Source organism: Argopecten irradians, unplaced genomic scaffold (genome assembly GCF_041381155.1).
Source record: "Argopecten irradians isolate NY unplaced genomic scaffold, Ai_NY scaffold_0230, whole genome shotgun sequence".
Classification (NCBI taxonomy): Eukaryota; Metazoa; Mollusca; class Bivalvia; order Pectinida; family Pectinidae; genus Argopecten; species Argopecten irradians.
Window position 1 is genome coordinate 24,506 of NW_027187697.1, and position 24,083 is coordinate 48,588.

Genomic DNA, 24,083 nt, shown 5'->3' on the forward strand with positions numbered 1-24,083 from the left:
GGGCGCTCAAAGGTACAACTCCGTATATCTGTACACATAAACATGGTGGGAACACAGCCGCTTGGGATGTTTGTTTTCATTTTATTGTAATAAATAGTACGGCATTCCGAGAACTATTGCGTTATTTTGATTTTTAAAAGTGTAAATAATAATACTTAACAATAATATATAGATAAAAACATCTGGTATTCATATATTTTACTCTGTTTATACTCCATTTTTGACCGCCACGAGAAAAAAACAAGGTCGCCATTAGACCTACGTATAAACATTTACAGAATATTAAAAATATCAGCTTGAAATTATAAATTTAATTCCAAGTTTCCTGAAATACCATACTGACATTTTAATAAGCGATTACTGTTTTCTAAGTCTTACTTGGTAAACACCTTACAATGTGTGATTATGACCAAACTAAAATTTACCCCAAGCGCACGGCAGCCATTACGTACAGTACTGCCGAGATCCCGAATGTCGTCATTTTTCAGAGTCACAAAATTACGTATTCTGGAGAACTTTTTCGTCAGAAATTTTGGGATTTAGTTAATGACATACAAATGAGTCAGTTTATAGTTACTTTTTATCATATTTTAAAACAAAACTTCGAGTAATTTAGGGTTCTCGAAGCCGTGCGCAATGTGTCCTGGTCGGCATTTACAGTACTACGATCTAGCTATACTGTAGTCTATCTAACATGTATTCAAATTATTTAAAAGTAACATCAATTCAATGTAGGACTTTACATAGAAGCCCATGGAATAAAAGTGACTAAAAATTAAAAAAAAAAAAAAAAAACAGAAAAAAACAACACTCTACAGCATTTAATTGAACAATTTCACCATTTTATTTTTTCGAGATATTGGCAGCCATACTGTACGTGCACGTATATAGATCTGCATTTACGTGTAACACAGTGGCTTATACCATTCCTTTAAAACAAGATATACATGGAAAATAACGAAATATATATATTTTACAAGTACTTATTGAGGTATGTGTTGGTAATTACGTATTAATATTATTAATTTCCCAACTATGGACTGTGGCCTGTGGTGATCTACCAGCGAAGCCATGCACGAGCGGCCGTGGTCTGGCCAGGTGGTTCACATTCGTTATATTTATATTAAATAGTATTGTGAACAGCTTTTTCATGTATAACAGAAACAAAATACATTGAAATCAGTTATCTATTCATAACTTTTTTCACTACATGGATTTCTACGTGTGAACAAAAAACGGGTACTTGTGACGGCCCGGCACCGCTTCACAAGCTGGCTTCAACACTAAATCTACAGATATATTTAGCAATAAACAATTGTAAATATAAAAATATAAATGTCTGTAACCTCTGAAACAATAAGAAACTATTTTAAATCAGAATTTGCAAGTATGAAAGTGTATACTTTTGTCAACGTATCGATTGTGTAGCAGGGATGTACGTATCTGTTATTGTTTTTATTAGTCGCCATACTGTGTTTGTACCTTTGAGGACCCGGATGTAAACTTTCTGTGACGTCACGCCATCTTTTCTGAAATCTCCTATACCAGGTAATTCATTTCTGCGTATGTATAAAAGCTACAAATAGATCCTTAATGTGATGATTTATTTAACTGATTTTCATATCCTTCAACAGTATCAAGGATTTAAAATAATTTAATTACCTGGTACCAATATGTGTTCCAATTCGGATGTAGAACAGAGTTATCTTTTTTTATTAGTTTAACGTCCTATTAACAGCCAGGGTCATTTAAGGATGTGCCAGGTTTGATGGTGGAGGAAATCCGGAGAACCCTTAGAAAAACCAACGACCAGCTGTCAGTACCTGGTAAATTCTCCACATCGGATTCGAACTTGTGACCCAGAGGTGGACGGCTTGTGGTAATATGTCAGGACATCTTTACCACTCGGCCACCGTGGCCCCACGAATACCATCAAGGTTTGAAAATGACAACTGATTTAAAAGGGTACGTGGGTTTTTAATTAAAAACTTTATATTCTTTAAATATTCACATGAACAGTTTTCATTGGGATTGGATAAAGGGAGGTAATTGGCTTATTTGCTTATTTCTTGAGGTATATTTTCTAGCAAAATGCTCAATATCACTAAAAGAATTTGCGAAAACAGAGAAATGTATGTTTTGTTATGGATTGAGTATTCGGTCAGACCAATATTGTATATACATGTATTATGACAATTTTTTTTATCTACATGAGGAAAAACAGTTTCTTATTGATAAAATGGAGGTAGCAGAGACTTTTACATGATTATTCGTTATATACATGTATAAGTACATGATATTTTTCAAATCTTTGATGCCATGTCATTATGAAATGATATAGTTCATATTAAATGAATTCTGGTTATTTTAACTTGATTATAGCAGTTTTATTTTGTTTTTTTTTCTCTGTAAAAAACTGTTTAACTTTTCTTTTTCTCTAAAATGTATGTATTTGTAAGAGATTGAGTGTCCAGCTAGGCGATATTGTCTATTATTACCAATTTTTTACTTTTACATGATTATTCATGAAAATGCATATTCCAGGCAGCAATAGCAATTATGATGAACTCCTTGCTTAATTGAATGTCATAGGGGTTACTATCACTGACATAATATCTATCCCTGCACTATTTCATAATTAACTGATCGCCAGATGTCAATCAAACCGCATTGTTTGTTCCGACATTGAATAGAAACACAAGTGTTTGCAGGTAGAAGCGTGGCTATATAACACATGGCAAATCGGTCAATGAAACTGCAGGCAACAGAAGACACAGGTAATTAGATCATTTAACGTACATCAAAGGAATTGTATAATGTGGTTCACTGTACATATGTGTTGGTTTGAAGTTGGGTGCCACTTTCTCTGTAATCTTGAAAGGAAGTCTATGCAGGACTCAGTTTTGAGGTCACCTGAGATGAAGTCTCCAGTGACCTAATTTAATTTTGCAGAGACCTTTCATTGCCAAAGGTCAATCAAATTTTGAATTATATGGTCTCCTAGGGACCTGAGGGTTGGGGCCAAAAGGGGTCAATTAGGCTAAAACTTCAACAATCTTCTAAAATTCCGGAAATAGTGGAATCACTGAAATACTCTTCACAGATGGATTCACGTTTCTCCCCTGGAAGGGGTTAAGTTTACTATAATTTATAGGTAAAACACATTTTTGAGCATTATTTGGTCATTTGTGATAGAAAATGAGTCAAATGTTGTCAGAATTATCAGTATGAGATGGCCATTGAATCCTATTAACAAATTTTCCATGACTGACCCACAGGGGCTGAGGAGTGGGTCCAAAAGAGGTTTCTTTTAATTCATAAATGCTATTTAAAGACTTGAATCAACTTTGCAATGTTCTGTATCAGCACTCAGTAACCGTCAAGGCCTCTTGGGCCTCTTGATTTCTTTTGAACTGCCTCCAATTTTAATATGAGATATTAGTCCATGGGTGGATATTACGTCAGTGATAGTAACCCCTGGAGTATTTAGGATGCAGCCAAAAATGATTTCTGCAGGCCTGTGATTGGTCAGTTTTTAGCCCACCATCTGTTGATGGTGGGCTATTCAAATCGCTTTTTGTCCGTGGTCCGTCGTCTGTCCGTCCATCCGTCCATCATTCCGTCCGTTCGTCCTTCCGTCCGTTAACAATTCTTGTTACCGCTATTTTTCAGAAAGTACTGAAGGGATGTTTCTCAAATTTCATATGTAGGTTCCCCTAGGGCCCTAGTTGTGCATATTGTATTTTGGGACCTGGATCGGTCTACAAAATGGCCGCCAGGCAGCCATCTTGGATTTTGATAGTTAAAGTTTGTTACCGCTATTTCTCAGAATGTACTGAAGGGATCTTTCTCAAATTTCACATGTAAGTTCCCCTAGGGGCCTAGTTGTGCATATTGCATTTTGGGACCAATCGGTTAACAAGATGGCCGACAGGCCGCCATCTTGGATTTTGACAATTGAAATTTGTTATTATCGCTATTTCTCAGAAAGTACTCAAGGGATCTGTCTCAAATTGCATGTGCAGGTTCCCCTAGGGGCCTAGTTGTGCATATTGCATTTTGGGACCGATCGATGAACAAGATGGCCGACAGGCCGCCATCTTGGATTTTGACAATTGAAGTTTGTTACAGCTATTTCTCAGAAAGTACTCAAGGGATCTGTCTCAAATTGCATGTGCAGGTTCCCCTAGGGGCCTAGTTGTGCATATTGCATTTTGGGACCGATCGATGAACAAGATGGCCGACAGGCCGCCATCTTGGATTTTGACAATTGAAGTTTGTTACAGCTATTTCTCAGAAAGTACAGAAGAATCTGTCTCAAATTGCATGTGCAGGTTCCACTAGGGGCCTAGTTGTGCATATTGCATTTTTTTTACCGATTGATGAACAAAACGGCCGACAGGCCGCCATCTTGGATTTTGATACAGTAAAACCCCTATAACTCGAACAGCAGGGGACCACATCAATAATTCGAGGAATACAGGGTATTCGACTCATCCGAGGTTGGTCATGATCGACCGTTGACAGTCAAAATGTCCGGTCTCCCTATGACAAACAATACATTGTAATGACATTTTAATTACCGTAATTTCAGCATTTTGGATTTTTAATACAACGCGACTAGCGTTTGTATTAATGCTATCCGGTTTACTATAGATGTGTAGGACTGAGTAGGACTTGCCCTACAATGACATCTAGTGGTGACCTCTTGAACCATTTCATTCATAATCTTCCATTCATAAATTCCCTATTCATTGAATAATATTCCTTAGGACCAATCAGTAGTCATGGGAAGACTGCCTTCTGATTAGTAGAATACACAGAGTGTGTATAGAATACACAGAGTGTTATATAATACACAGCCCATCTAGGTCAACTGTTGCCTGCTGGTGACTCCTCTGTCCAACTTACATAATCTCATTCAAATTGGGCTTGCTATCTAAGGCTTATAGACATAAGAGTTTTAAAGTAAACTAATCATATGCCCTTTTGTGTACTTTAAAATAATGTTTTTAAATGAATGTTAAACACAGATCTGAGGTAAAGGCAAAATAACTTATAAGGCTGCCCTCATATGTGCATGGTTTTACCAAAATAAGTGTATGTGCAACATAAGAAACAAGAGTATATTAAGGATAAAAACTCATTTTAATGAAGACTTTTGTTTTCTTTGTAATTTTCATGTAGGAACTTTAATTAAGAAAAATGTCAAACAAAACATATGTATTTTCTGTGATCAGTTGCATGTTCTTGAAATAATTGATATTAAAGTCTTTATAATATGGTTCATATATTTTGATTTTGGAAATTCATTTGATTTCATTCTATTTTTCTGTTTCTGCTGCGTTGTATTTGCAGTACTTTGAGTACTTTGATTTATGAAAGTGTTTTTTGATAGCAATATCAAGTTGAAAAAAATATGTATTACATAAAATGAGGGTTTGAAAATACTGACGACAAAGTAAATCTAATGTAAACTATCGTCAAACGTGGTACAAAATACCATATTGGTTAAAACAGACAATGGGTACAATTTCGATGATTTAATTAAAAAAATCATTTAACACATTTACAAAATAAATACACTATAAAGTTATTAACCAGCATAGTTACGAACAAACAACGATACCTATGTCTACCTTGTAAAAGCGTTAGGTTACACGTGTTCACGAGGAAAGTTACGAAAATACAATATGCGGGAAAAGATACGGAACGCACTGATAAAAACGAACATGGATCAATGTGATTTGTACGTAGCAATATCAAATTTTGGTATCGTTTATGTCTTTTGAAAAAAACCACAAAAACTAAAAAAAAATATTGAACTTATATAGGAAGTCGGACGTCAGCGATTTCTTCCGAATCTTTTGTCATTTCACAATGCGTACTTTCTATTTTCGTATTTAAGCGAAGATTATTACAAGAGAGACATCGATTATTTAATGCCTTTTCTGAAATATTCAAATAAAATTTGCATCAAACAACGACTGGCGATCGTGAAGGTAGGTAATACTGACACCGTTAATCCCTTAATTACCGAAAGGCTTGATACGACACCTGTATAAACACAGGTCGTGAGCTATTATCCGTGACGGTCGGTGCAGTCAGGTGTGACACAGGTAAACAATTACCAAGGGCCGAACACCTGTTCGACGAATGCATGGGTACATACTATGCATTTGCTCAAACGGGGATATATTTCTGTTCGAGGAATAAGGGGTATTCGACGAATAGCTGTTCGAGCTATCCGGGGTTTTGTTACATAGATTATATAGGGAGACGGTCGGGACCGTACGACCAGTTCGACGAATAGGGGGTATTCGAGGAATCCGGGTTCGAGTTAGAGGGGTTTTACTGTAGTTGAAGCTTGTTACCACTATTTCTTAGAAAGTACTGAAGGGATCTGTCTCAAATTTCATGTGCAGGCTAACGTTCCCCTAGGTCCCTGGTTATGCATATTGCATTTTGGTACCGATCGGTGAACAAGATGGCCGACAGGACGCCATCTTGGATTTTGACAATTGAAGTTTTTTTCCGCTATGTCTAAAAATGTACTGAAGGGATCTGTCTCAAATTGTATGTGCAGGTTCTTCTAGGGGTCTAGTTGTGCATATTGCATTTTAGGACCAATCGGTGAACAAGATGGCCGACAGGTAGCCATCTAGGATTTTGATAATTGAAGTTTGTTACTCTTATATACATGTATCTCAGAAAGCAGTCAAAGGATCTTTCTGAAATTTCATGTGTAGTAATACGTAGTAAAAGCTTGAAAAGCAGAGAAAAGATCCCTCTTTCCTTTGTCAGACAAAGATCGTTCTTAGGTGGGCGCCAAGATCCCTCTGGGATCTCTTGTTTTCTTCTGAAGTGGTTCCAATTTTACTATGAGATAGTCAAGGGGTGGATATTACGTCAGTGATAGTAACCCCTGGAGTATTTAGGATGCAGCCAAAAATGATTTCTGCAAGCCTGTGATTGGTCAGTTTTTTCTTCTGAAGTGGTTCCAATTTTACTATGAGATAGTCAAGGGGTGGATATTACATCAGTGATAGTAACCCATGGAGTGTTGAGGGTGTAGCTGAAAAGAATTTTTCATTTTTTTTATTACTTTCCTTTGTTGGTGTTTTTATAGAAAATCAATTAAAATGTATCTTTCATACTGCTAGTATATATTATATAATGAACTACCAAGGTTTTTAAAAAAAAAAAAAAACAAACCTTGACCTTTATTCAAGGTCACACGGGTGAAATAGACTAAAATTCTGATATGACTTCAAACTCTGGTATATTTTCCATAACCTAATGAAATTGGTCCCTTTTAAGAATAACAACAAGAGTTATCTCCCATTTCTCTTCTCTTCATTTCATCCGCGACACTCCTTCAGGTGTCGCCCAACTAGTACAAGTGTACGTAGAATAAATTTGGAAAGATCTCGGATGAGTTATTCGACTGTAACTTACAGTTATTGCCCTTTGCACTTATCTTTCTTTTTGTTCCGTTTCATCCATTTTCTGTTTCCTTTCCTTATTATCACCAATCTATATAAAGTGCATGTATAAATGTCATAATGACTTTGTCATATTCTAGTTAAGATAATCAAACATCGTCATAGATAATAATTTGGGGCAGCTGAGGGATATTCTACACGGGATTCTTTGTTATTAATTGTCATGATGGAGTACAGAATTCTGCTAACATAGAACATTTTTAGTTTGAAAAGTGAATCCTGTTTTATGAGATTTAAAATTGTAAAACATCAAATAAGTGTGAATATGTTCTAAATTTCCCCCTGCTGTTGGTCAGATCTACATCATTCAAAAATGCCCATACACATAGGATATTTTTAGCCAAGCACGTTTATGAGGTATAATATTATATATTTTTTATAAAGGAGGTGTTGCATATAGGGTGAAAATCCGCCCACGATAAATTTTTGATTTTTGAATTTAAATTAGTTAATTGCATTAATACACATATGTCTATAATACTTAAAACCCGATTGGACTATTATTATGACTACAGCGCCCCCTACATTAACACTGGTAAATTTAAAGCCTATTGGGCCTTTTACCTGGCATAAGTCATAGTAAAAACACTTAAATCGCGTTTTCATTGTGATTGAAAATACCACATAAAAATGCCTTTTTAACGACATATCACACTTGGTTGTATCCAATATCATTCTATCACAAATCGAACGTAAATATCAAATATGACAGAAAATACGACTTTTTGAAGTTTTTTATTTTTCGTTTGAGCGACAGAATAAGTAAGGCACTACTCGAGTACCCTAAAATTTTGATGTTTAAAATTATATTCAGATTATCATCGTTTCACCACAAACAGCTCAAGTTGATGAATCACTGGATATGCCACGTTTTTTTAGATGAATTTCCCCTACTCCCTGTTTTTCATAATATCAAAGTACTGAGAGTACACTGTCATATATTATCGACTTTACTGTAAGAGTAGAACGTGATGATGAGGTGTGTGTTTCGACCAAACCTTGAAATTATCATCATAAACTCATGTTTATAATATTTTTCGGAAATTCTACTTATCCGTTTTGAAAGAGTGGGACACATAATACTGACAGTTGTGATTTAACATATACACAATGACATGTTGCATTCCAGAAACTGTATAAGCATTAAGGTAATAAAGATCAAATACGACAGTATGTGTTCTTTGCCCACGGTTAAATTAAAGGGAACCATCAATGTTGCCATCGTCTCATGAAGGGCGTTAGAATTGCACCTGCTATACCAATTGCATGATCGTAAAAGGCGACAAAATTTGGTACCTTTTTTGCTGGCGTCAATCAGACATCAGACGAGGCTCTATGTCTCAGTTTACCTTTAGTAGCCTATAGGTATCGCGAAATAATACTAACAAAAAGTTTACCAGGTACTGATTTACATAAGTATAAGCTTTTTTTCTCATCCAACATCCTTCATGAAAGTGCATCCTTCAATGGCCATTGCTTTCTAGCAGCTTCATTTTGCTAGAGATTTTCGTCTAACTTCTTAGAACAAAAGGAGACCGTAATACGCATATCAATTAGTTTAAATCATAATATGTCGGTCAATGTTGATATTACTATTTAAAAAAAAATACTATTGTTACTAAATTAATTCTGGGGAAAAATCTCTTGGTTCTGTCCTTTGGTGGGGCAACACCGTAGAATATATCAAATGACATACACCGGATGCCGTCCTTAAATGACTATAGCTGTAGTAGTACGTCAGTAAAAATCAGCGAATCAACCAGTTTGCTTTCGCGGTAGACCGATTCCTGCGTTCTTGACTCTATAAAATCGTTTTTAATGTTTGTTTGATTAAATCAACATCCTATTAACAGCCAGGGTCATGTAAGGACGGCATCCATGTATGCAGTGTCTCGCAGGTTTGTCATTGTTATCTAAGGAATTAATTAAAAACTAATGAAATGAAATTGCTCTATTTTCAAGAAAAAATAAGAGCAAAACAGGAAATTGCAAGAAAACCCCAACAGATATGATGAAGCATTGTATATCGTTAAAGAGATAATACAAAATGCTATGTTATTACACCAAAATAATTTATCTTTGGCTTTTGTATGCTTTGATATGATACATTAAAGGCGCACAAGTAGGAATCGGACGTAAAACTTATAAAAGGTGGCGCTGTATTCGCAAGATTAATCTATTCATGGAATAAGTACTGTTCCGATATGTATTATGTGCCGATTGATGTATTTGCACCAAAAAATTAAAAATCGATCGTGGGCGGCCATGCAACACCTCCTTTGTATTTTTGTGAAACTTTGAACTAAGTGAAGATAAATCATATATTGATGTTCTGTTTGCAGAACCATCGTTTATGAAAACAAAGTACACAAAATCTGGTATAAGAGGGTTACCTCCCTTTGTTATATAGTCACTTAGTCAGTCACCAGGACCTAGTTGTTCAAAAGGTGATTAAGCTAATCACAGTTTAACAACAATTTTCAAATCAGGATGAAATAATTTTCTCGTAAACAAATTATATAAAATTTTATAAGAAACTTTTAGAACTCCATTCTTTATTTACATCATGAGTTTAGTGAAGATATAATCACAACTTTTGCGGTAAATAAGAAATAAAAATTTCACTAATCATGTGATTAATCTAATCACGGTTTGAACAACCGGGCCCTGAAGTGATAAAAAGGAAACAAGTTTTAGTATTAAACACCTTGTTGACCTTTTCTACAGGTCTTGACTGTAAATTACATTGTTAATGTCTAAAGTCCTGTTTATTATGAAGGAAATTGTATTATATAAATGTACTATTTTACTTAGATCTGTATTATCATGTATTCTGGTTTACATTTTCTGTATTCTCATGTACCTGGTATGTAAAAGAGCTATCTTTAGGTCACCTGGTGACCTATTCTAATCGCCAGGGGGCTGTGGGAGGGGCCAAAAGGGTTAAAATACTAAAATTTCAAAAATCTTCTTCTCCACTCACAGATGTGGTAGAATCGAATACTCTTCATGGATAGAATGGTCTCAAGGCCCTCTACTATAAATGTGATTTATATGACCCTGGGGTCTCTAGTTTTCCCCTGGGGAGGGGGTTAAGTTTACTATAGTTTATATACGGAAAACACATTTTTGAGCATTGTTTGGTCATTTGTTATAGGAAATAACTTTTTTTTATAAGCCAAATTTTGTCAGAATTATCTGTATGAGATGGTCATTGAATCCTATTAACAAATTTTCCATGACTGACCCCCAGGGGCCTTAGGAGTGGGGTCAAAAGTGATCAAATAGGCTAAAATTTCAAAAATCTCTTTCTGAACTTCCGGAAATGGTAGAATCATATACTTTTCATAGATGGAAAGATCTTAAGTTCCTTTATAAAAGTTGTGAATTATATGACCCTGGGGTCTCAAGTTTCTACCTGGGGAGGGGTCAATTTTACTATAGTTTATATAGGGAAAACACCTTTTTGAGCATTTTTTGCTCAATTTTCTTAGGAAATGAGTCAAACTTTGTTATAATTATTAGCCTGAGATAGCATTTTAATATCATATCCATATTGGTCCTGGCCGACCCCCTGGGGGCAGAGGGATGGGACCAAAAGGGGCAAGTAGGCTAAAACTTCAAAAAACTTCCTCTTAAATTCTGAAAATGGTAGAATCAAATACGCTTTATAGATGGAAAGGTCTTAAGGTGTTTTATGAAAATTGTGAATTATATGACCTTGGGGTTTCATGTTTCCCCCTGGGGAGGGGGTCAAGTTAACTTCAGTTTATATATGAAAAATACATATAGGGACCGCAGAATCAAACCAAAAATAGATTCCTGGAAATCCCCTTTTGGGCACAAGATTTCATAGAGAGGTAAATGTTTGGGAGCCTGCTGATTGGGTATTCAGGGCGCATCAGTTTCAAATGTTTAATGTGTGGCTTGGGCAATACATGTAGATGTAAAATATGTAAAGAAATTTTAAAATTCTGTCAAGTGTGTGTCTGACAGGGGGAGGTAATCAATATTGGAATTTCATGAATATTTTGGTCAATTTTTGGTGCGGAAGATGGAACCCCCCACATACATCTACATCTACATCTACATCTATATTATATTGACCACCTTCATCAAGCTGAAGTTGATGTCAAATTGGAGTGAGTGGTAAAAAAAAAAAAGTTTAATAGGCAGAAAGGATTGCTGATTTGAATGCTGTAGTTGAAGGGTTTGAGAGAATTTGTGGTTGTAAGGAATTCCAGTCTGTTATGGTTCTAGGAAAAAATGAATATTTACGTGTTTGTGTTCTGCATGAGGGAGTCTGATATGTGTACGGATGTGCATGTCTTGTGTTGCGTACTGGAGGAGCGAGTAAGTCTTTTCTGATGTTTATTTTATTATGTGTTATTTTATGAAGCATGGTTAGTCGCATGTCTTTCCTACAGTGTTCTAGAGAGCGCCAGTTTAGATGTTGAATCATGTCATCAACACTGGAGGTGTTTCTTGCATCAACATAAAAGTTTAGCAAGATGGTAGATCTTTATTTCTTTTTATTCACAGGTATGCCAGATGCCCATTTTTCAAAATTAGTGACAGGTGACCAGACTTGAAAACTCCATTTAACCTGGACAGTGGCAAACGTTAATATATCGTATATAGCGAAATCATTTGGTTCTGCGGTCTCTATAGGATGACAACCGGATATGACATTTTCATCATTCAGCGTCCCTGGACACCATTTGACTGAACCCAATCTGCATGTTTTTGACTGGAAATCGAATGTTGAAGGTATTTTGCTTGTACTTTATACATATTTGGTAGTTATTTTTAATACGGAGGCCTACCTGTCTTGATAACAACACTGTAAATTGGAGGATTTTGTTAAAAAAATCACATTACACATATGTTGTTAATATAGCTTAGCACTGGAACCAATATCTTAGAAAGTGATTATACAGAAGATGTTTATGTCACAATTATGACACAGGGGTTTGGGGCAGTATGACACAGGGGCTAGGGTCCTGGCCGGGGGGGGGGGGGGGGGGTACATGTAAGAAGTCAGCTGACTTAGAAATATGATGTGTATTTCAATGATATTTAGTAAACTTCTATGAATCGGCGTGATACACTGTGATTAGGAGTTATTCAAGCATAATATTAGGCTTTAGGCATTATCTCTTTCCCTGTATTTATCTATTTATCATAATCACTAATCTATTTATCTGTACATGTAACTCAAATATTTTATGTATTTATTCATCATATGGATATAGTGTTGTTTGGTTCTGTAAAATATACAGTATAGTCTTCTTTTTCAATATTAAGTGTTTAAGACTGGTCAGGAATAGGTAATATATTCAGGCTGTAGGTGGGTGGTTTTCATTTGGGTACTCTGGGTTCCTCCAAGTACAATTGACTCATCCTTAAATGGCCATGAAACCTAATCGATCTATATAAAACACTTTCTGTTTTTGTGTTCATTAATCAGCTACTTTCACTCATTCATTTTAGTTATTTAATCATTTATTTATTTATTCATTTATTCATTTCTTCTGTTTCAGCCGAGCTTTGAACATGGTACCTTTTGGGCCGACAAGTTTAACAGCTTATTCCTGACTTGAAGACAGCGCCAAGGCGAGTTAACTCATTTCACGAAAATACTAGACAGAGTTACCTTTCCATAAATGACCTGAGTATTTATTTGTGAGTATAATTTGTCTTTTTTCTCTATATATTTCTCTTATATACCTCTTTGGTTTAATTATCAGTGTTATTAATTTCTTCGAGATGGATAGTCGAGTGAAATTCGAGTTATCTCCCTTCCATTGTCTGTAGGTCTCTGGTAAACAGAGTTATTAGGTCATCTGACCCGAAGGGTCAGGATGACCTATTGTCATCATGCACCGTCCGTCGTCGTGCGCCGTGCGCCGTGCGCCGTCGCGCCGTCCGCCGTCAGCCGTGCGCCGTGCGTAAACTTTTCATTCAAAACGACTTCTTCTCAATAACCGGAAGGCCCAGGGTACTCATATTTGGCATGTAGGTTGCTGGGATGGAGGGCTACCAAGTTTGTTCAAAATCAATGACCTTGACCTTCATTCAAGGTCACAGAGGTCAAAAAGGGTAAAATCTTTAAACAACTTCTTCTCAAGAACCAGAAGGCCCAGGGTACTGATATTTGCCCTGTAGGATGCTGGGATGAAGGGCTACCAAGTTTGTTCAAATAAATGACCTTGACCTTCATTCAAGGTCACAGGGGTCAAATAGGCTAAAATCCTTTTAACAACTTCTTGTGAATAACTAAGAGGCCTAGAGACGTGATATTAGGCCTGTGGCATGCTGGGATGAAGAGCTACCAAGTTTGTTCAAATAAATGACCTTGACCTTCATTCAAGGTCACGAGGGTCAAATAGGCTAAAATCTTTAAATGACTTCTTCTCAAGAACTAGAAGGCCAAGGGTACTGATATTGGGCATGTAGCATGCTGGGATGAAGGGCTACCAAGTTTGTTCAAATGAATCACCTTGACCTTCAATCAAGGTCACAGAGGTCAAATAGGCGAAAATCTTTAAACGACTATGTTGTATTGTACTAATAGTCAGATGACCGTTAAGGCCCATGGGCCTCTTGTTTAACAGTGAGATGGTGCAATTTTAGAGGTGAATTGTGTAATTCTTTCACTTCCAGATCTTGTAACTGACTAGTTTACATCAAGATGTGAGTGAAGGATAAGCTTTATTCTATTTTTTAAAATTAGTTTCTTTCTAATAGCCACGATTCTTAAGTTCTGACCAGTTTTTTCGGGTTCAAACATTGCTCTAGATTTGATTTTATCTGTCCTTGGAATCTTTCAGAGGTTGATAATTCCCTTTTTCACTTCAATTGGTATACATTTGTAATTTTAGAATCATCTCATTAAAAAAATCAGGGCAAATTTGAAATTTTTGGGGCTGTTTTGTATCCATATTTTATAAGCTGCACCATACTTTCTCTGTGTTATATCAGATGTATTATGACATAATATGTTATAATCATTTCTTTATGATATTGTTTTGATTACTAAGTTATATACATCTATAGTATTGGGCCAGTTCTGGAACTTTGCTTTGCTTAAATTTTCAGTTCTGGATATTTTTTGCTAGATATTGCAAAAATGGGGGGGTGGGGGTAAAGAATATGAGTTATCTCCCCCTGATCTTCAAGTTTAATTCAGTTGTTCATATTATCCTGTAGTACACTAACTATACTATAGTTATAAGTAAAAGTCAAAAGTCTAGGTTCAAATTTCATTGAAATATTTAAATTTTTATTTCTAAACTGTTTCAATTCTCATAAATTTTTCTTACAGGAATCCCCATCGTCGATAAGAGTACATAGCTTGCACTACCAGACCAACCCATGCAGAGAGCAAACTCCCATTTTGGAATCAGACCTTATGGACATGTAGCTTTCCAAAAATGGTAATTTTGAAAAATATGTAAAATGCTATAGGATGACAACCGGATATGACGTTTTCATCATTCAGCGTCCCTGGACACCATTTGACTGAACCCAATCTGCATGTTTTTGACTGGAAATCGAATGTTGAAGGTATTTTGCTTGTACTTTATACATATTTGGTAGTTATTTTTAGCTCACCTGGTCCGAAGGACCGAGGTGAGCTTATGGGGATACCCAGCAGTGTCCGGCGTCCGGGGCGTCCGGCGTCCGGCGTCCGTCGTCCGTCAACAATCGACTTCTTCTCCATAACCGCTGGTCGGATTTCAACAAAATTTGACTGGTAGCATCCTTATGGGCTACTAACTAAAATTGTACAAATGATGGGGCTGACCCCCCAGGGGGCTGAGGGGCGGGGCCAAAAGGGGTCAATTTGACTATTTCCATATAAACGACTTCTTCTCTGAAACCAAGCATGGGATAGCACCCATAAAGCAATGGTAGCATCCTTATAGGGTGGGGATTCAAAATTGTACAAATGATGGGGCTGACCCCCCGGGGGCCTGAGGGGCGGGGTCAAAAGGGGTCAATTTGGCTATTTCCATATAAACGACTTCTTCTCTGAAACCAAGCATGGGATAGCACCCATAATGCAATGGTAGCATCCTTATAGGGTGGGGATTCAAAATTGTACAAATGATGGGGCTGACCCCCCGGGGGCCTGAGGGGCGGGGTCAAAAGGGGTCAATTTGGCTATTTCCATATAAACGACTTCTTCTCTGAAACCAAGCTTGGGATAGCACCCATAATGCAATGGTAGCATCCTTATAGGGTGGGGATTCAAAATTGTACAAATGATGGGGCTGACCCCCCGGGGGCCTGAGGGGCGGGGTCAAAAGGGGTCAATTTGGCTATTTCCATATAAACAACTTCTTCTCTGAAACCAAGCATGGGATAGCACCCATAATGCAATGGTAGCATCCTTATAGGGTGGGGATTCAAAATTGTAAAAAAAAAAGGGGCTGACCCCCCGGGGCGTGAGGGGGCGGGGTCAAAAGGGGTCAATTTGGCTATTTCCATATAAACGACTTCTTCTCTGAAACCAAACATGGGATAGCACCCATAATGCAATGGTAGCATCCTTATAGGGTGGGGATTCAAAATTGTACAAATGATGGGGCTGACCCCCGGGGGCCTGAAGGGTGGGGTCAAAAGGGGTCGATTTGGCTGTTTCCATATAAACGACTTCTTCTCTGAAACCAAGCATGGGATAGCACCCATAATGCAATGGTAGCATCCTTATAGGGTGGGGATTCAAAATTATAAAAAAAAGGGGCTGACCCCCCGGGGGCCTGAGGGGCGGGGTCAAAAGGGGTCAATTTGGCTATTTCCATATAAACGACTTCTTCTCTGAAACCAAGCATGGGATAGCACCCATAATGCAATGGTAGCATCCTTATAGGGTGGGGATTCAAAATTGTACAAATGATGGGGCTGACCCCCCGGGGGCCTGAGGGGCGGGGTCAAAAGGGGTCAATTTGGCTATTTCCATATAAACGACTTCTTCTCTGAAACCAAGCATGAGATAGCACTCATAATGCAATGGTAGTATCGTTATAGGGTGGGGATTAAAAATTGTACAAATGATAGGGCTGACCCCCGGGGGGCCTGAGGGGCGGGGTCAAAAGGGGTCAATTTGGCTATTTCCATATAAACAACTTCTTCTCTGAAACCAAACATGGGATAGCACCCATAATGCAATGGTAGCATTCTTATAGGGTGGGGATTCAAAATTGTACAAATGATGGGGCTGACCCCCGGGGGCCTGAGGGGCGGGGTCAAAAGGGGTCAATTTGGCTATTTCCATATAAACGACTTCTTCTCTGAAACCAAGCATGAGATAGCACTCATAATGCAATGGTAGTATCGTTATAGGGTGGGGATTAAAAAATTGTACAAATGATAGGGCTGACCCCCGGGGGGGCCTGAGGGGCGGGGTCAAAAGGGGTCAATTTGGCTATTTCCATATAAACGACTTCTTCTCTGAAACCAAGCATGAGACAGCACTCATAATGCAATGGTAGAATCGTTATAGGGTGGGGATTCAAAATTGTACAAATGATGGGGCTGACCCCCCGGGGGCCTGAAGGGTGGGGTCAAAAGGGGTCGATTTGGCTATTTCCATATAAATGACTTCTTGTCTGCAACTAAGCATGGGATAGCACCCATAATGCAATGGTAGCATCCTTATAGGGTGGGTATTCCAAATTGTACAAATGATAGGACTGACCCCCCGGGGGGCCTGAGGGGCGTGGTCAAAAGTGGTCAATTTCCATATAAATGACTTCTTCTCTGCAACTTAACATGGGATTACGCTCATAATGCAATGGTTACATCCTTAAAGGGTTTGGATTCAAAATTTTGCAAATGAAGGGGCTGACCTCCCGGGGGCCTGAAGGGTGGGATCAAAAGGGGTCAATTTAGCTATTTCCATATAAACGACTTCTTCTCTGCACCTAAGCATGGAAGAGAACTCATAATGCAATGGTAGCATCCTTACAGGGTTGGAATATGAAATTGTACAAATGATAGGGCTGATCCCCGGGGCATTAGACGGCAATAGATGCGGGGGTCAAAAGGTCAATTAGGCTACTATTTTCATATAAATTACTTTGTCTCTGAACCTATGTATTGGATAGCATATTTGTATGGTATCAATAGCATCATTTTATGGTTGTGATTCAAAATTAAACTTTGGGAGTCAATTTTGCTAATTTTTTAGCTCACCTGGCCCGAAGGGCCGGTGAGCTTATGTCATGGCGCGGCGTCCGTCGTCCGTCGTCCGTCGTCCGTCGTCCGTCCGTCCGTCCGTCCGTCCGTCAACATTTCCTATATAAATCGCTACTTGTCCTAGAGTTCTGCATGGATTGTAACCAAATTTGGCCACAAACATCCTTGGGGGGAGGGGAACAGAACTTGTATAAATTTTGGCTCTGACCCCCCGGGGGCAGGAGGGGCGGGGCCCAATAGGGGAACTAGAGGTAAATCCTTTAAATCGCTACTTGTCCTAGAGTTTGGCATGGATTGTAACCAAAATCAGCCACAAACATCCTTCGGGGAAGGGGAACAGAACTAGTATAAATTTTGGCTATGATCCCCCAGGGGCAGGAGGGGCGGGGCCCAATAGGGGAAATAGAGGTAAATCCTTTAAATCGCTACTAGTCATAGAGTTCTGCATGGATTGGAACCAAATTGGCCACAAACATCCTTGGGGGAAGGGGAACAGAACTTGTATAAATTTTGGCTCTGACCCCCCCGGGGGCAGGAGGGGCGGGGCCCAATAGGGGAAATAGAGGTAAATCCTTTAAATCGCTACTAGTCATAGAGTTCTGCAGGAATTGGAACCAAATTTGGCCACAAACATCCTTGGGGGAAGGGGAACAGAACTTGTATAAACTTTGGCTCTGATCCCCCGGGGGCAGGAGGGGCGGGGCCCAATAGGGGAAATAGAGGTAAATCCTTTAAATCGCTACTTGTCCTAGAGTTTGGCATGGAATGTAACCAAAATCAGCCACAAACATCCTTGGGGGAAGGGGAACAGTACTTGTATAAATTTTGGCTCTGATCACCCAGGGGCAGGAGGGGCGGGGCCCAATAGGGGAAATAGAGGTAAATCCTTTAAATCGCTACTAGTCATAGAGTTGTGAATGGAATGTACCCAAATTTGGCCACAAACATCCTTTGGGGAAGGGGAACAGAACTTGTATAAATTTTGGCTCTGGCCCCCCCGGGGGCAGGAGGGGCGGGGCCCAATAGGGGAAATAGAGGTAAATCCTTTAAATCGCTTCTAGTCATAGAGTTCTGCATGGATTGGAACCAAATTTGGCCACAAACATCCTTGGGGGAAGGGGAACAGAACTTGTATAAATTTTGGCTCTGGCCCCCCGGGGGCTGGAGGGGCGGAGCCTAATAGGGGAAATAGAGGTAAATCCTTTAAATCGCTACTAGTCACAGAGTTCCGCATGGAATGTAACCAAATTTGGCCAGAAATATCCTTGGGAGAATAAGAACTGAGTTTGTATAAATTTTGGTTCTGGTCCCGGGGGGCAGGAGGGGCGGGGCCCAATAGGGGAAAATAGAGGTAAATTCTTTAAATCGCTACTAGTCATAGAGTTCTGTATGGATTGTAACCAAATTTGGCCACAAACATCCTTGGGGGAAGGGGAACAGAACTTGTAAAAGTTTTGGCTCTGGCCCCCCAGGGGTAGGACGGGTGGGGCCCAATAGGGGAAATAGAGGTAAATCCTATAAATTGCTAAAATAAATTGTCCTAGAGTTTTGCTTGGATTGTGACCAAATTTGGCCGCAAACATCCTTGGGGAAGGGGAACAGAACTTGTATAAATTTTGGCTCTGACCCCCTGGGGGCAGGAGGGGTGGGGCTAATAGGGGATTTAGAGGTTAATATCAAAATTCCTTCAGAAAAGAAACAATGAACCTGTATTCAGAACATTACTTGGCATTACAAACCAGGTGAGCGATACAGGCCCTCTGGGCCTCTTGTTCTAATGATTGTCAGTCTTTGTGATAATTACTAAAAAAAAACCAGGTGAGCGATACAGGCCCTCTGGGCCTCTTGTTAATACGGAGGCCTACCTGTCTTGATAACAACACTGTAAATTGGAGGATTTTGTTAAAAAAATCACATTACACATATGTTGTTAATATAGCTTAGCACTTGAACCAATATCTTAGAAAGTGATTATACAGAAGATGTTTATGTCACAATTATGACACAGGGGTTTGGGGCAGTATGACACAGGGGCTAGGGTCCTGGCCGGGGGGGGGGGGGGGGGGGGTACATGTAAGAAGTCAGCTGACTTAGAATATGATGTGTATTTCAATGATATTTAGTAAACTTCTATGAATCGGCGTGATACACTGTGATTAGGAGTTATTCAAGCATAATATTAGGCTTTAGGCATTATCTCTTTCCCTGTATTTATCTATTTATCATAATCACTAATCTATTTATCTGTACATGTAACTCAAATATTTTATGTATTTATTCATCATATGGATATAGTGTTGTTTGGTTCTGTAAAATATACAGTATAGTCTTCTTTTTCAATATTAAGTGTTTAAGACTGGTCAGGAATAGGTAATATATTCAGGCTGTAGGTGGGTGGTTTTTATTTGGGTACTCTGGGTTCCTCCAAGTACAATTGACTCATCCTTAAATGGCCATGAAACCTAATCGATCTATATAAAACACTTTCTGTTTTTGTGTTCATTAATCAGCAGTACTTTCACTCATTCATTTTAGTTATTTAATCATTTATTTATACAATTATTCATTTATTCATTTATTCATTTCTTCTGTTTCAGCCGAGCTTTGAACATGGTACCTTTTGGGCCGACAAGTTTAACAGCTTATTCCTGACTTGAAGACAGCGCCAAGGCGAGTTAACTCATTTCACGAAAATACTAGACAGAGTTACCTTTCCATAAATGACCTGAGTATTTATTTGTGAGTATAATTTGTCTTTTTTCTCTATATATTTCTCTTATATACCTCTTTGGTTCAATTATCAGTGTTATTAATTTCTTCGAGATGGATAGTCGAGTGAAATTCGAGTTATCTCCCTTCCATTGTCTGTAGGTCTCTGGTAAACGGAGTTATTTAACAGTGAGATGGTGCAATTTTAGAGGTCAATTGTGTAATTCTTTCACTTCCAGATCTTGTAACTGACTAGTTTACATCAAGATGTGAGTGAAGGATAAGCTTTATTCTATTTTTCAAAATTATTTTCTTTCTAATAGCCACGATTCTTAAGTTCTGACCAGTTTTTCGGGTTCAAACGTTGCTCTAGATTTGATTTTATCTGTCCTTGGAATCTTTCAGAGGTTGATAATTCCCTTTTTCACTTCAATTGGTATACATTTGTAATTTTAGAATCATCTCATTTAGAAAATCAGGGCAAATTTGAAATTTTTGGGGCTGTTTTGTATCCATATTTTATAAGCTGCACCATACTTTCTCTGTGTTATATCAGATATATTATGACATAATATGTTATAATCATTTCTTTATGATATTGTTTTGATTACTAAGTTATATATCTATAGTACTGGGCCAGTTCTGGAACTTTGCTTTGCTTAAATTTTCAGTTCTGGATATTTTTTGCTAGATATTGCAAAAATGGGGGGTGGGGGTAAAGAATATGAGTTATCTCCCCCTGATCTTCAAGTTTAATTCAGTTGTTCATATTATCCTGTAGTACACTAACTATACTATAGTTATAAGTAAAAGTCAAAAGTCTAGGTTCAAATTTCATTGAAATATTTAAATTTTTATTTCTAAACTGTTTCAATTCTCATAATTTTTCTTACAGGAATCCCTATCGTCGATAAGAGTACATAGCTTGCACTACCAGACCAACCCATGCAGAGAGCAAACTCCCATTTTGGAATCAGACCTTATGGACATGTAGCTTTCCAAAAATGGTAATTTTGAAAAATATGTAAAATGCTATAGGATGACAACCGGATATGACGTTTTCATCATTCAGCGTCCCTGGACACCATTTGACTGAACCCAATCTGCATGTTTTTGACTGGAAATCGAATGTTGAAGGTATTTTGCTTGTACTTTATACATATTTGGTAGTTATTTTTAATACGGAGGCCTACCTGTCTTTATAACAACACTGTAAATTGGAGGATTTTGTTAAAAAAGTCACATTACACATATGTTGTTAATATAGCTTAGCACTGGAACCAATATCTTAGAAAGTGATTATACAGAAGATGTTTATGTCACAATTATGACACAGGGGTTTGGGGCAGTATGACACAGGGGCTAGGGTCCTGGCCGGGGGGGGGGGGGGTTACATGTAAGAAGTCAGCTGACTTAGAATATGATGTGTATTTCAATGATATTTAGTAAACTTCTATGAATCGGCGTGATACACTGTGATTAGGAGTTATTCAAGCATAATATTAGGCTTTAGGCATTATCTCTTTCCCTGTATTTATCTATTTATCATAATCACTAATCTATTTATCTGTACATGTAACTCAAATATTTTATGTATTTATTCATCATATGGATATAGTGTTGTTTGGTTCTGTAAAATATACAGTATAGTCTTCTTTTTTAATATGAAGTGTTTAAGACTGGTCAGGAATAGGTAATATATTCAGGCTGTAGGTGGGTGGTTTTCATTTTGGTACTCTGGGTTCCTCCAAGTACAATTGACTCATCCTTAAATGGCCATGAAACCTAATCGATCTATATAAAACACTCTCTGTTTTTGTGTTCATTAATCAGCTACTTTCCAGAGGGACGATGGTCCCAAACCACGGATGACCATATTTGTAAAAGTATTTAAATGAGTATTTGAGAGACTGTATCTCATTGGTGGACCAATCAAAAAACTACAGTACCCGCTTCCGGTTTTGAATAACATCGATCGCCGCCATATTGCCTACGCTTCGTAGTATGCCTAGACTGAGGATAGCATCATAACGTCTTACGTTATGCCAGAAGCCATGCCTGTATCAACAGCTAGCCAAGCGTTAAGTCGTTGAACAGAGGTAAGCGAATGAAACAGTATTTCGAAATCCCTGCGATGTACTGTACAGTTAAGGGACAAGTACAAATGTACCTGTTTCTATACTGTTGTTTTCCTCAAAAAAATAAAATGGACGAAAATTTACCTATGAAAGATGTTGAATATCAATGTTTAATGACACTGCTACATACCAAGTAGGTCTTATGTCTATGTAAGCCTTAAAACTGACAATGCAAGTTAAAAACCAAGCATTTGAAATTAAAAAAATATATAATGATTCATGAAATACTTTTCGAAAATTATATCTGAGACAGTGTCCTATCCAAGGTAGTGGCAGCCATTTTTCTTTTTGCTCTGCTTAAATTATTTCCTTCACTGGCCAACCCACTATATAAAGCACGGGACTTGACACACGTGCGTCTAGCCCGAGAGACTCTGGCCCCGACACCAGACTTGGACATTAAATTATGGCAGATAGATGTCTGGCGTAGGGCCAAAGCGCAGTAGTACTCGAAAACCTGGAATAAGCCGACACCATTTGGTATCGGGTCTGGTCATCTCCGATTCAGACAGTTTTGTAAACATTACCGCCGAGAAGCGTCCCTTACTTTGGTCTTTTCAACAAATGAATATTTTTTCTACCCATACCAATCCATTTTACCACGCATGCACCTCATATTATCTCAATACAGTAGCTTCTTTTCCGCAGTTTGAAATTTCCCTCCTCGCCGTCGCCATTTTCTCATATTATGCAAAGCTACTGTATTGAGATGATATGAGGTGCATGCATGGTAAAATGGATTTATATGGATAGAAAAAATATTCATTTGTTGAAAAGACGAAGGAAATGGACGCTTCTCGGCGGTAATGTTTTGTAAGCAGTCTGAATCGGAGATGGGCTTATTCCAGGTTTTCGAGTACTACTGCGCTCTGGCCCTACGCCAGACATCTATCTGTCATAATGTCTATAAGTCTGGTGTCAGGGCCAGAGTATCTCGGGCTAACGTGCGTCATTCTAAACATATCTTGTCTCAGGTACACATGCCCCTATATTGCAAATAACAATGTCAAACTGAAAATAAACATTGCACTCACCTGACAAGGTTTAATCATATATATAGTGAAGTAATACATGAATGTGTTGTCAGCTAGATCCCAAATGGGCCATATTCACGTACCACGTGATACCTGATAACGCACGTGATACCCGATAACCCATGTGTTACCCGATAACGTTTGTGCGGGACTAGCATTTCCAGTGGTGATGGAATGTCACTCTTTGTAATCTTCCTGCTGAAATGACGTTAGCACAGGATTTCATCTTTTGACGTCATTCCATCACCAATAGAAACAATAGTACTGCACAAAAGTTATCGGGGCCCGGCACCATAAAACTTTCTCAATAAATTTTGTTTGCAAACATTTGTGAGAATCCGCCAGTTTGCAAACACAATTTCTTTCATACCCTGATGAAATTAAAAGATAGTGACTTCAATGCTTAAATATAACACTTCAATATACACTATTTATAGGTTTTACGCGTACATTGACACGTGTGTGTAATTGGTAGCTAAGTTGTCACTCGT

General features: G+C 38.1%; 1 long non-coding RNA gene across 5 annotated transcripts in view; it reads left to right on the forward strand.

Annotated features, from left to right (window-relative positions):
• The first annotated feature begins 274 nt into the window (after window positions 1-274).
• Window positions 275-24,083, forward strand: part of LOC138312166 (uncharacterized) — a 33,024-nt gene continuing 9,215 nt past the window's right edge. The window contains exons 1-7 of one of the 5 annotated variants that reach the window (XR_011206880.1): window positions 275-1,965; window positions 12,048-12,275; window positions 13,049-13,190; window positions 14,833-15,074; window positions 20,309-20,450; window positions 21,316-21,557; window positions 22,254-22,519. This is a non-coding gene — a long non-coding RNA (uncharacterized lncRNA). The remainder of the gene's footprint in view (window positions 1,966-12,047; window positions 12,276-13,048; window positions 13,191-14,832; window positions 15,075-20,308; window positions 20,451-21,315; window positions 21,558-22,253; window positions 22,520-24,083) is intronic. The other 4 variants (XR_011206879.1, XR_011206878.1, XR_011206877.1 and 1 more) reach the window with 4 other exon arrangements.